Genomic DNA, 14,437 nt, shown 5'->3' with positions numbered 1-14,437 from the left:
TATGTGGTGGTCACTCTATGGCAGTAATATTGGTCTGTATATAGTGTATACAGAGTCATTATGTGATGGTCAGTCTATAGTAGTAATATTGGTCTGTATATAGTGTATATAGAATCATTATGTTGCGGTCATGGTGTGGTGCTAATATTGGCGTGTATATAGTGTCATTATGGGGCGGTCACTTTATGGTGGTAATATTGGCCTATACATAGTATGTTTTCATCAATAACGGTATGGAGGTAATATTTGGTCCTGATATAGTGATTTTTTTTATTTTATTTTTTAAAACCATGCATATAGATAGTTTTTGTGTTTACACCACTAGCGGCAGTGCTGACATGTAGCGGCGGTCCCGACATGTAGCGGCAGTCCCGGCATGTAACCTTCTGAATTGACTCAATGTGACTAAGGGCCATAATACACGGAGCGAAAATTGTCCTAACCTGGCCGATATCGCTCTGTGTATATAGAGACAACAGTAATCAAATGATCATTGTCTTTTGGTAAGTGTAAAAATCATTTTCTGCTGATTGTGCGTATAACATAATAAAGCTGGTACTTACCTGATCACATTCCCCGGTGTCCTCAGGCCTTGTCTGTTTGTTACGGCCAGTGATTGGCTGAATGGCCGATCACTTCAGAGAGAGGACCAGAAGTGAAAGCTGGGACTGGGGGATCCCACAGACAAGGCCTGAGGACACTAGGGAATGTGGTCAGGTAGTATATATCTTCATTGTTCACTATATACAGCAAGGGCTGCACACACATCACTAATGGGATATATATATATATATATATATATATATATATATTCTCATCTGGCCCCATCCTCCCCATACACAATAATGTTCGGCACAGCTGAGCGTTTCTGTGTTCTCTATAGGAGGGGTAAGCCATAGCCAGACAGATCTGATGACGGCTTGTCTCTCTGAGAACAAAGAGGTTGGATGTTGATTTTCCATCAAGCCCAACCCCATATGTCCACTGATATCATGTCAGAGGACTGTACAAAGAGCCCCATTCACCTTACACTGATGTCCGAACCCACCACGAGCAGCAGGTACCACCAAAAAGTGTATGGGAACCTTAAATTGCTGCTACAATATTTCAGCATTTGAAGCCCCACCTTCAACTTTGCCCAGGGCCACATTTAGTCTAAAACCGGCCCTGGCAACAGGCTAGGACTATCTGGCTATTCCCGTGTTTTAAGACTCGCAACAGAGGCTCCACAGACTCCTTTTTTGCATTTTTACATTTTGAGGCTGGGTTCACACTACGTATATTTCAGTCAGTATTGTGGTCCTCATATTGCAACCAAAACCAGGAGTGGATTGAATACACAGAAAGGCTCTGTTCACACATTGTTGAAATTGAGTGGATGGCCGTCATTTAACCCCTTCAAGACCAAGCCTATTTGAACCTAAAAGACCAGGCTCATTTTTCAAAATCTGACCTGTCTCACTTTATGCTCTTATAGCTCAGTGATGCTTTAACGTATGCTAGCGATTCTGAGATTGTTTTTTCGTCACATATGGCACTTTATATTAGTGGCAAAATTTGGTCACTACTTTGTGTGTTTTTTGTGAAAAACATCAAAATATCATGAAAAATTAAAAAAATTAGCATTTTATGAACTTTGAAATTCTCTGCTTCTAAAAAAAGAAAGTCGTATCACATAAATTAGTTACTAAGTCACATTACCGATATGTCCTCTTTATTCTGGCTTCATTTCATAAACATATTTTACTTTTTTAGGGTGTTACGGGGCTTAGAAATTTATCAGCAAATTACCACATTTTCGTGAAAGTTTCCAAAACTGATTTTTTTAGGGACCAGTTCTTTTCTTAAGTTGATTTAGGAGATTTGTATACTGGAAACCCCCATAAGTGACCCCATTTTGGAAACTAGACACCTTAAAGAATTTATCTAGGGGTATAATGAGCATTTTAACCCTACAGCGGCTGGAGGAAAGTATTCACCATTATGCCGTAAAAAAATGAAAAATTTAAATTTTCCAATAATATATACATTTAGATTAAAGTTTCTCATTTTCAAAAAGAACATGAGAGAAAAAGCACCCCAAAATTTGTAAAGCAGGTTCTCTTGAGTACTACGGTACCCCATATGTGGGCGTAAACCACTGTATGGGCACACAGCGGGGCTCAGAAGGAAGGGAGCGCCAATTAGCTTTTCCATTGCAGATTTTGCTGAAGAAGTTTCCGAGCGCCAGGTGCATTTGCAGAGCCCCTGTAGTGTCAGCAGAGAGAAAACCCCCCATAAGTCACCCCATTTTGGAAAGTACACCCCTCAAAGAATTCATCTTGGGGTAGAATGAGCATTTTGACCCCACAGGTGTTAGAGGAAAGTATTCAAAATTAGACAGTAAAAATGAAAAACTCAAATTTTTCCAATAATATGTTCCTTTAGTTTGAAATTTCTCAATTTCACGAGGAACAAGAGAAAAAAGTATCCCAAAATTTGTAACACAGGTTCTCCTGAGTAAAAAGGTACCTCATATGTTGGTATAAACCACTGTATGGGCACACAGCCGGGCTCAGAAGGGAAGGAGCGCCAATTAGCTTTTTCAATGCAGATTTTGCTGAAGAAGTTTCTGAGCGCCAGGTGCGTTTGCAGTGCACCTGTAGTGCCAGCGGAGTAAAATCTTGCCATAAGTCACCCCATTTTGGAAAACGCACCCCTTAAAGAATTCATCTTGGTGTGTGGTGAGCATTTTGACCCCACAGGTATTAGAGGAAAGTATTCAAAAATAGACAGTAAAAATGAAAAACTCGAATTTTTCCTATAATATGTTCATTTAGTTTGAAATTTCTCAATTTCACGAGAAACAAGAGAAAAAAAGTATCACAAAATTTGTAACACAGGTTCTCCTGAGTAAAAAGGTACCTCATATGTCGGTATAAACCACTGTATGGGCACACAGCCGGGCTCAGAAGGGAAGGAGCGCCAATTAGCTTTTTCAATGCAGATTTTGCTGAAGAAGTTTCTGAGCGCCAGGTGCATTTGCAGTGCCCCTGTAGTGCCAGCGGAGTAAAATCTTGCCATAAGTCACCCCATTTTGGAAAACGCACCCCTCAAAGAATTCATCTTGGTGTGTGGTGAGCATTTTGACCCCACAGGTATTAGAGGAAAGTATTCAAAAATAGACAGTAAAAATGAAAAACTCGAATTTTTCCAATAATATGTTCCTTTAGTTTGAAATTTCTCAATTTCACAAGGAACAGGAGAGAAAATTCACCCCAAAATCTGTAACGCAGGTTCTCCTGAGTAGAACAGTATCCCATATGTGTTCATAAACCACTGTATGGGCACACAGCGGGGCTCAGAAGGGAAGGAGCACCAATTAGCATTTTCAGTGTAGATTTTTCTGAAGAAGTTTCTAAACACCAGGTGCGTTTGCAGAGCCCCTGTAATGTCTACAGAATAGAATCCCCCCAAAGGTCACCCCATTTCGGAAAGTGCACCCCTCAAAGAATTCATCTTGGGGTAGGATGAGCATTTTGGCCCCACAGGTATTAGAGGAAAGTATTCAAAATTAGACAGTAAAAATGAAAAACTTGAATTTTTCCAATAATATGTTGGTTTAGTTTAAAATTTCTAAATTTCACAAGGAACAGGAGAAAAACTGCACCCCAAAATCTGTAAAGCAGGTTCTCCTGAGTACAACGGTACCCCATATGTGGGCATAAACCACTGTATGGGCACACAGCAGGGCTCAGAAGGGAAGGAGCGCCAATTTGCTGGAGCAAAACCGCAGCTAGTAATAGTTATTAGAATAGTGAAGTTACTAAAATAAAATAAAAAAAATTAGATTACAGGTAATGTGGGGTGGTTACGGACAGTCTGGGGTGGTTACGGACAGTCTGGGGTGGTTCCGGGTAATCTAGAGGTGGTTACGGGGAGTCTGAGGTGGTTATGGGTAATCTGGGGTGGTTACGGGCAACCTGCTGTGGTTACGGCAACCTGGGGTGGTTAGAGGCAACGTGGGGTGGTTAGAGGCAACGTGGGGTGGTTACGGGCAACGTGGGGTCGATACGGACAACCTGCTGTGGTTACAGACAATCTGGTGTGGTTACTGTTAGGAACCGGACAGCAGGACAAGACAAGACAGTGAGCCCTAAGCTCAGCCCCGCCCACTGTCCTCTACCTACTTGCCACAATCCGCCCTAAGATGGCGGCGAGCAACTTGGCGGCAGTCCCTGCACTGGCTAGGTGGGACACAAAGACAAGACAGACAGACAAAACACAATGAAGAATAGTCGACAGTCCGGGTCACAACAATCGGGCAGCAAAAGTACAAAATCACAATCCAATAAGCAGAGTCAAAAAACAAGCCATATGGTCAGGGGCAGGCGGCTAGCAAGGAAGGTCAGAACACAAGGAAGAAGGGTTTGAGAAACGACAGATAATAGCAGAACTCAAGCAGGCAGAGACTAAGTCAATAACCAGCAATGATATCCCAGACTGAGGAAGTTATATAGGAGGCCAGGGTTCTGATCCAGAACATCATTGGACCATCCCCCTGATCTCCAAGCACAGACACCTGAGAACAAAACAGATCCACTGGCAGGAAGACCTGTCAGTCACAGCAGAACCAAAACACAGATTAACCCAGACATGGCCAGACAGAACTCAGCAGGTGAAGTCGGGTGTGTCTCTCAAGGTGAGCAAATAACCAGTGTTCACACACTACAAAACAAAACACAGAAACAGAATGGCAAGAAAATCAGCGCCTTCTCGGCCGAACAGCACGAGCCAAGGGGCGCATAATGCTCCGCAAAGATACAGTCCTGACAGTTACAGGCAACCTGCTGTGGTTAGAGGCAACGTGGGGTGGTAACGGACAATCTGGGGTGGTTACAGACAATCTGGGGTGGTTACGTACAATCTGGGGTGGTTACAGGCAACCTGGGGTGATTACGGACAATCTGCGGTGGTTACAGGCAACCTGGGGTGGTTACAGACAACCTGGGGTGGTTACAGACAACCTGGGGTGGTTACAGGCAACCTGGGGTGGTTACAGGCAACCTGGGCTGAATACGGACAACCTGCTGTGGTTACAGACAATCTAGGGTGGTTACAGGCAACCCTCTGTGGTTACGGACAATCTGGGGTGGTTACGGACAATCTGGGGTGGTTACGGACAATCTGGGGTGGTTACAGGCAACCTGCTGTGGTTACGGACAAACTGAAGTGCTAATAGGTAATCTGAGGTGGGTACCTGTAATCTGGCGTGGTCACAGGCAATCTGGAGGGGGTGACTGGCAATTTGGGGTGGTTAGAGGCAAGGTGCAGTGGTCAGATGCAAGGTGCGGTGGTCAGTGGCAACGTGCGTTGGTCAGAGGCAAGGTGCGGTGGTCAGAGGCGACGTGCGGTGGTCATAGCGACATGCGGTGGTCAGAGGCGACGTGCGGTGGTCAGAGGCAAGGTGCGGTGGTCAGAGGCGACGTGCGGTGGTCAGAGGCGACGTGCAGTGGTCATAGGTGACGTGTGTTGGTCAGAGGCGACGTGCGGTGGTTGCGTGCAATCTGGGGGGTTACATGTAATCTGGCATGATTACGGGCAACCTGGGGTGGTTATGCGCAACCTGCGGTGGTTACGGGCAACCTGGGGGGGTTACAGACAATCTAGAATTGTTATGGATAGACTGAAGTGCTTATAGGTAATCTGGGCTAGGTACATGTAATTTGGGGTGGTTACAGGCAATCTGGGGTGATTAGAGACAATCTAGAGGGGGTCACTGGCAACGTGTGGTGGTTACGGGCAACGTGTGGTGGTTACGGGCAACCTGCTGTGGTTACGGCAACCTGGGGTGGTTAGAGGCAACGTGGGGTGGTTACGGGCAACGTGGGGTGGATACGGACAACCTGCTGTGGTTACAGACAATCTGGTGTGGCTACAGGCAACCTGCTGTGGTTAGAGGCAACGTGGGGTGGTTACGGACAATTTGGGGGGGTTACAGACAATCTGGGGTGGTTACGGACAATCTGGGGTGGTTACGGACAATCTGCGGTGGTTACAGGCAACCTGGGGGGTTACAGACAACTGGAGGTGGTTACAGACAACCTGGGGTGGTTACAGGCAACCTGGGGTGGTTACAGGCAACCTGGGCTGAATACGGACAACCTGCTATGGTTACAGACAATCTAGGGTGGTTACAGGCAACCCTCTGTGGTTACGGGCAACGTGGGGTGGTTACGGACAATCTGGGGTGGTTACGGACAATCTGGGGTGGTTACAGGCAACCTGCTGTGGTTACGGATAAACTGAAGTGCTAATAGGTAATCTGAGGTGGGTACCTGTAATCTGGCGTGGTCACAGGCAATCTGGAGGGGGTGACTGGCAATTTGGGGTGGTTAGAGGCAAGGTGCAGTGGTCAGATGCAAGGTGCGGTGGTCAGTGGCAACGTGCGTTGGTCAGAGGCAAGGTGCGGTGGTCAGAGGCGACGTGCGGTGGTCATAGGCGACATGCGGTGGTCAGAGGCGACGTGCGGTGGTCAGAGGCAAGGTGCGGTGGTCAGAGGCAAGGTGCGGTGGTCATAGGCAAGGTGCGGTGGTCAGAGGCAAGGTGCGGTGGTCAGAGGCGACGTGCGGCGGTCAGAGGCGACGTGCAGTGGTCATAGGTGAGGTGTAGTGGTCAGAGGCGACGTGCGGTGGTTGCGTGCAATCTGGGGGGTTACATGTAATCTGGCATTATTACGGGCAACCTGGGGTGGTTATGCACAACCTGCGGTGGTTACGGGCAACCTGGGGGGGTTACAGACAATCTAGAATTGTTATGGATAGACTGAAGTGCTTATAGGTAATCTGGGCTAGGTACATGTAATTTGGGGTGGTTACAGGCAATCTGGGGTGATTAGAGACAATCTAGAGGGGGTCACTGGCAACGTGTGGTGGTTACGGGCAACGTGCGGTGGTTACGGGCAACGTGCGGTGGTTACGGGCAGGGGGGGTCCCGATGACTGCCCCATGCTCTCCGCTACCTCCGGTGGCGGAGAGCATGGGTGTTTCATTCATTTTTTACTTCTGATCACTGTGAACAGATATACTCTGTTCACAGTAATGGCGGCGCCCATCTTGGATCCGATGGCCGCCGCGGGGAGGGGGGTTAGATACAGGGGCACTAGGGGGGGCTGGTCTGGGGTCTGATTTTACTTATTTCATCTCCCCCACCGTGGATTCACGGTGGGGGGGAGATGAAATATAGCGGCGCCACCGGCCCATTAGTGACCACCGTTTTGGTCGTCACTAAGGGGTTAATGGGGGTCAGCTGCGGGATCGCAGCTGACTCTCATTACCCCCGGGGCTGTACACAGATCAGAGCGGGATCGCTGTCCCTGCAGCGATCCCACTCTCATCACAAAGCCCCCTCAAGTCAGGAACGTATATGTACATTCCTACTGCACGGGGCATGTGCAATAGGAACGTATATATACAGATTGCTGACGTGAAGGGGTTAATGGCAAATATTTGCTGGTATTTTAAAACAAAGGCTGTTGTATTGAAATAATGGCCGTTATTTACTGTTATATGGCGGCCATCCACTCAATTTCAACATTGTGTGAACAGAGCCTTTCTGTGTTTTCAATCCACTCCTGGTTTTGGTTGCAATATGAGGATCACAATAATGACTGAAATATACGTAGTGTGAACGCAGCCTTAGGAGGCATTAATGGAGACTCTTGATTAAATACTCCATTGGATTTTTTTCACTGATCTCCCTGAGTTCAGTGATTGTTGTGTTTTGTTGGTCTATTTTTCATTGCCCCCACTAGCCAGAATCCTGCTCTACACTGATGAGGGGAAAATACCCCGAAGCAACTGTCTGTGGATGGATGCCTGCCTTGGTAAACCCTTGTCAAGTCGCTATACTCGCAACAGAGTTAGACTTTGACAATATGGGGTTACCCTGGTGTTTCCCTATTTATGTTCCAAGACTCATAACCGAGTGAGACCAAGGGGCTACCTATCACGGTTGTTTGGTGCTCTCCCCATCTGGAGGCAAGCCTTGGCAACAGGCTAGGGATATCTGGCTAGTATTTTTGTGTTTTGAGACTGACAACCGAGGCTCCACAGACTCCTTTTTTGCATATTTAAGTAGTTAATTAGAAACAGTATACAATATGTGAAAATGCAGGATATCTAGAGGGGGGCAAAAAGTTTTTTTTCTGTCACAGCGCTGTGCCTCCTTTTTTCAGTTGTTTGTATCATTATAGTTTAATGAAGTGGCTAAGATTTGTATGTGCTCATATTTACATTTCCTACAGAGGGATATATTTGAAGTATTGTAGGCATTACAGATATATTAAGGTTTATTACGAGCTACCATTATTCATTCTTCTGTTCAGCAGTGGAAAGTTTCTCGGGCAAAAGAAAGTGATAATGATATAGTTTTTTAGTAAAAAAAAACTAAAGATGTATTTGCCTGTGTTTCCACACGTTATGTGGTAGTCCATTAATTTGTGAATGAGATATTAAATATTAATTGAGCAGATATTAATTTCCACTAAATTATGCAAGGCTAAGGAGGCAAATTTAAGCACCTCTCTGTATTCCAGCTATTTATTACTTCCCTTCATGTAGAAAATGTCAAACGTATGAATTATAGAAATACAAATAAATCAGGTTCCATTTGTTAGATTTCAGTCACAGGTTACAAATTTTACTATGTTAAATAACAAAATCTTTTAATAAAAGAAATATCACATAAAAAGCTAAAGACTACAGGCTACAGAGATGAGTCTTGCTACGGTTTACATTCGACTGGAATATATAAGAAATGGCTTTAGGCTATGGTAAGAGAAGTAGTTTCAAACTGTGACAGTCATATACAGTATATAGTATTAGTTATCAAAGATAGTATCGGTTTTTCAAGGTGCTTTTCACATTTAGGTTACAGTACTGTATGTTCACACACACAGTAAAATAAAGGTGAAATATGACCATAACTCTGAGGTAAGAATATGGCTGTATTTTAATTTAATAATGCGTTTCATTAAAGTCAATGGGAAATTAGCCAGCAGTACACACACCATAGACTAACAGCAATAATTGATTACAAACAATTATGCTCATTATTAAAGAGGTACTCCGCTTAATAAAATTTAACCCTGTTAAATCCCCACCCATATTCTAAGCTTGTGTGTAATAGGTTTCTATTATATGAATTGGACTGTTTATCCGCAGCACATCCTGACTTATACCTTGAAGATGCAGAAAATCCTCACTTCCTAGTACATATGGTCTCGGCTCATCTGTTCCCCCTCCCTTCTGAGCCCAAAGTCACATGAACTTGGTCTCTTTTGTTGCCAGGCAAGCTGTAAAACCTCATCTCTAACCCCACCCACCACTGACATCACACCAATCACTGAGCACCTGACCAAGGGGCAGGGAAACAACAGAGCAGTGACAGACTTCTGAGCAGTATAAGGAAAAGGAAAGAAGGATCTTGGATGGAGTCCAGTCAGTGTGTTGTGATGTAAAATGAAGCAATCTGCTGTGTTTGTGAGGTAGAATCAGTGACAAAGAATATACCTGAACAAATCCTGTCAAACTTCACTACAGTGGAGCCTGCTTAACTTTATTAGGTGTGCTATAGAGAACATACAGTTAAGGTACCTGACTCAAGGCAATCAACCCCCCCCCCCGCTCCAATTCTCCCAGAATCTTAAAGAACTCACCACACTGACAATTCCCCACACTGCCATACCATAAGAGTGGTATCTCCATAAGAGAGTTTCTCCTCTGCTCCGTCTTCCTCCCCGGGGCCCGCAGCGCAGCATCAACTCCGGAGTGGCCTGACTGAGCTGTCAGACCGCTCAGCCAATCACTGGCTGCGGCGGTCCTGGCCAGTGATTGGCTGAGCGGTCTGACAGCTCAGTCAGGCAGCACTGAAGCTGATGCTGCGCTGCGGGACCCGTAGAAGAAGATGGAGCGGAGGAGAAGCCCTAGGTAATGTATGGTGCTTCCCAAATCGTCGTTTGCCGGCGCACATCGCTATTGCACGCAGCGATGCGCAGTGGGTGACCAATGATCTTAGGTTTGAGCCTAAATAAACAATCAGCCGATGACACGATCATTGGCTGATCGTTTTCTCTATTACACGCAGCGATAATCGAACGAATCTGGCCGATCCAGCCGATTATTGTTCCATGGAATAGGCCCTTAACTTTTAGAAAAACTTATAGCTCAGAAACGGTGGCAGCTAGAAAGACGGGATATGGCTCAAAATACTCAGAGGGACTTGGTTAGTAAGACAAGCTAGGGTTTGGGAGAATTTCATTTTTAGCTTTTTAGTGGAAAACCCCTTTAATCACCTGTTTTTGCTATATACACATTTTTTGATCATAAATACCTTTTCCAGAATTCTCTGCAGCTCAGACTGGGCTGAAGGATTATCTTCCAACAAGACAATGACAGCAAACAGCTAAAATAACAAAACAGTGGCTTAAGAACAACTCTGTGACCATTCTTGACTGGCCCAACTAGAACCCTGACCTAAACCCAATTGAGCGCTGAAGAGACTTGAAAATGACTGTCCACCAACATTCCCAATACCACCTGAGGGAACTAGAGAGGATCTGCAAGGAGGAATGGCAGAGGATCCCCAAATATAGGTGTGAAAAACTTGTTTCCCAAGAATCTTTCCCAAGACTCATGGCTGTACTAGCTCAAAAGGGAGGGGGCTTCTACTCAATACTGAGCAAAGTGTTTGAATACTTATCACCATGTGATATTTCAGTTTTTCTTGTTTAACCCTTAGAGGACCAAACCAATTTAAATTTTTGCTTTTTTTTTTAACTCCCCTAGCGACGCCAGATCGTACAGGTACACCCTGGGTCGTCTAGGGGTTAATAATTTAGCAAAAGCATATCTACCTTTCTGGGGGGGTTCTGGCGAGATGGGGTGCAGAGGGTACATTAATAAGCAAAAAAAAAAAAAGAACTTTTTTTAACTTACCAAATGGCTGCAATGACACAAAGACTAAAAAATATAAATGGGTCTTGATACTTTACATACCCACTGTATGTGCTCACATATACGTCTACTAAATTCTCTAAAAGTCTTATTAATGTGGTATTTCAGGCAGGTCCTCTGGGCTAGGTAAATAATGCTCTTAGTATGACATATTGTTGTCTTGTATTAGAGGCAATGTTAAATTTGTTTTTTTCTGGTAACCTCACAGGCCTTGTACCTGCTACATCTTTGGGTCAACAAATCTGCACAAATGCTCTTTATTTTGAACTTTGCCCTCCAAGTAAATGTGACTTACAATTTGGTAAAATAAAGGATGCTTGTGAAAAAAAGTGTCCTGCCAAAAATAAGGCATCATTCAGCTCGAGAAAAGGACTGTACTTTACAAAAGTAAACACAATGTAAGTCTTAGAAGGTGTGGAGGAAGGTAAGTAAGCCAATAATCAAAATTCAGGAGGTCAGGAAAGGATTGATAGGGGCACATACAAACTAAGTGCCTAGGGCACCACAAGCTGTAAATATGCTTTAGCTTGATGGACTACATGTGATGTTTGCTCATGTCAGTTTTATAATGAATAGGTTTTTATGAGGATGATGCGTGTGTTCTATCTAAAAGTCACTGCACTGAAAATGTTGAATTGTGCATTATTATAAAAAATCTTGCATTCTGATTTATGTACATAGTAAGCAGAGAAATATTTAAATGAGGACAATAATCCCATCTGTCAAATTAATGATGGATTTGGTCCAACCTTGAGAACAAAACTTGAAGTGCTAATTCCATGCACCACTGATGCCTTTAATTAAGATGGTTTGACAGATGGAAAATCAATGTGGAAGGTTTATTTAAGAGAATCATAGAATGCTGTTCTTGTGCAAAAGAAATAGTTTCTGTTAACTCATTCAACAAGCTTGTAAGAGTCACTGATATTATCCAACATGTTTGACATTGTATTGTGGTCAATTGTCATTAGAAATGTTGTTCACTGCTGTACCTTTCGGTAATATCTGTTTTTTTTTTTAACAGGATGACACTTTTGACATTACAGAAACAGAAATGCTAATCATACACGCGTGTGTCAATCTGCTTTCCTACAATAGAAACATTCACACATGCCAGATCATAATTACTTTTTTAAAAAGCAAATATTTTGAAATTTCATTTTAATAAAGTTCTAAGTTCCAACATGCTGCACGTCACCTACGTTCATCTGTCAACATTCTTTTGTCAAACATTGAAAAGACTTTCAGTTTTGAAGTATTGCAGGTATGCTGAGCAGAAAATCCACAATTAGGAAAATACACTATATTGTGCTGATTTGATGCTGTGGTTTCTAGTGCAGAAAATGTTAATATTCATTGTATTAAAATGTGTCACTTGTGGATTTGGCAGCAAAGTCAAATTCTTCATTGAAATTGCAGATATTGATGACTACATACTGTAGTTAAAGGGGTATTCCCATCTCAACTTACCGTGTTTTCTGGCATATAAGACGACTTTTTAACCCCGAAAATTCTTCTTAGAAGTCGGGGGTCGTCTTATACACTGGGTATGGTCGCCCCTATAAAAAAAAACTGTTAAAGAGTCACTGTCGTATTTTTTTTTTTTTGCAGAAATCAATAGTCCAGGCGATTTTAAGAAACTTTGTAATTGGGTTTATTAGCCAAATCTGCCATTATCTGCATGTAAAAAGCCTTTTCCCAGGTCCCCCCCTCCTTCCTCTTTTTCATCCACTCTGAAAAATCTGAAAATTGTGACTTGTTGCAGGAGACGTACCCTGTCTGTTCTAGGGAGAGGGGAGGGGGGAGGAGGAAGGAGGGAGTTAGCCGGCAGCAGAAAGCAGATAAAAGAGGATTACAGGCACAAGCTGGGTGACAGCTGTAATCTGAGCTCAGACAGGTCACTGGTGATGGTCAGAACAGATAACGGGTGAGGGATTTGTAGATTAACTCTTTGTTGTCCTGTTTTGGTCTTTTCTTTAGCTCTCTCCATAGGAGAACAATGAAGACAGGGGGAGAGCTTCAAACTGCTTTTTCATGATAAAAATGCATTTTTCGGATAATAAACCCAATTACAAAGTTTCTTAAAATCGCCTGGACTATTGATTTCTGCAAAAAAAAATTCACGACAGTGACACTTTAAGTCTCCTGGTGCCAGTTCCCGGCATCGGCATGCCTCCCGTACTGTTCCCTGACAGAGGTCCCCAAACCTCTCCCCGGCAGCCAAGAATCTCATCGGAGAGGCTCTGAGACGTTCGGCTGCCAGGAGAGCTTCGGGAGAGTGAGAGGTGACCGAAGTTCCCGAAGCCTGTCTCATTCTCCCAAAGCTCTTCTGGCAGCCGAGCATCTCTGAGCCTCTCCGATGAGACGCTCAACTGCCCAGGAGAGGTTCGTGGATGCAGTCAGGCAGGGGTTTACAATTTTCGGCGTATAAGGCAAACCCCTGCCAATCTTCTTAAAAGTCAGGGGTCGTTTTATACACCAGGAAATACGGTACATAATTAAACTGGCAGGGCTCCTCAAGTTATGTATTTTTGCAAATACATTTATTTAGCAAACTTACCTCCTTCCCACTTTTCCACCCCTTGATGACAGCTCATTGTCTAGGTTACAAATCACCACTTTACTCTAAAAGCAGTGGTATGGTGGGAGTGTATATATAGCTATAATGTAGATGTATAGAGCTATAGATAGATATATAATGGCTATATACAGGCCACTGCTTTTAGAGAAGAGTGTTGATCAGTGATCAACAAGCTGTCAACAATGAATGTAATGCAAACTATATTTATCTTCAAGTTTAGCTAGGCTTGATACACAGACTAGACTGCTTAGTCCTGCTCTATAATGTCAGTCATGCTGCTTCAGCTGCTGCTGCTGCTTCTTAGGGTGTACAGAAACATGTGTGTGTAGTAGTAGTAGTAGTTTCTTACCTTCATCCTCTGCACCATTTTTAGTAAATGTGTAGTTTATTTCACATGCAAATGTGGCATTTTGGTGCACTGGGGCTGGGACTAACCACCCTCAGTGCACCAATCTACTCCAGCTGCCCCTCTCCAGTGACATCACTCATCACTGCAGAGTGCCGGATTTTATAGGTTAGGAAAGTGAGGCAGATTGGTAAGTAAAGGGTGGAGGTCCCACCCCCAGTGTACCAAACTGCCTAATTTGCATATGATATAAACTACAAACGTCCTGTAAATGGCACTGAGGCTTGAGGTAAGAAAATTACCTTCACCCTCAGTGCCCTATGTGCTATAGGGACATAATAGCAGGTTAGATCCTTCTAACCTGCTATAGATTTTCCCTTTAATCATATGTGGTATTTTTAGTGTAGAAAAGCTACTTTTATTACAAAATGTATTAAAAAAATAAAGCAAGGGAGGCTCTGGTATCTGGTATTATTTTGATAATATAATCATTTTTCGAATAAGAAAAACTACTGT

This window comes from Dendropsophus ebraccatus, chromosome 6 (assembly GCF_027789765.1).
Source record: "Dendropsophus ebraccatus isolate aDenEbr1 chromosome 6, aDenEbr1.pat, whole genome shotgun sequence".
Classification (NCBI taxonomy): domain Eukaryota; kingdom Metazoa; phylum Chordata; class Amphibia; order Anura; family Hylidae; genus Dendropsophus; species Dendropsophus ebraccatus.
The sequence above is the reverse complement of the archived record's forward strand: the minus strand, read 5'-3'. Positions refer to the sequence as shown.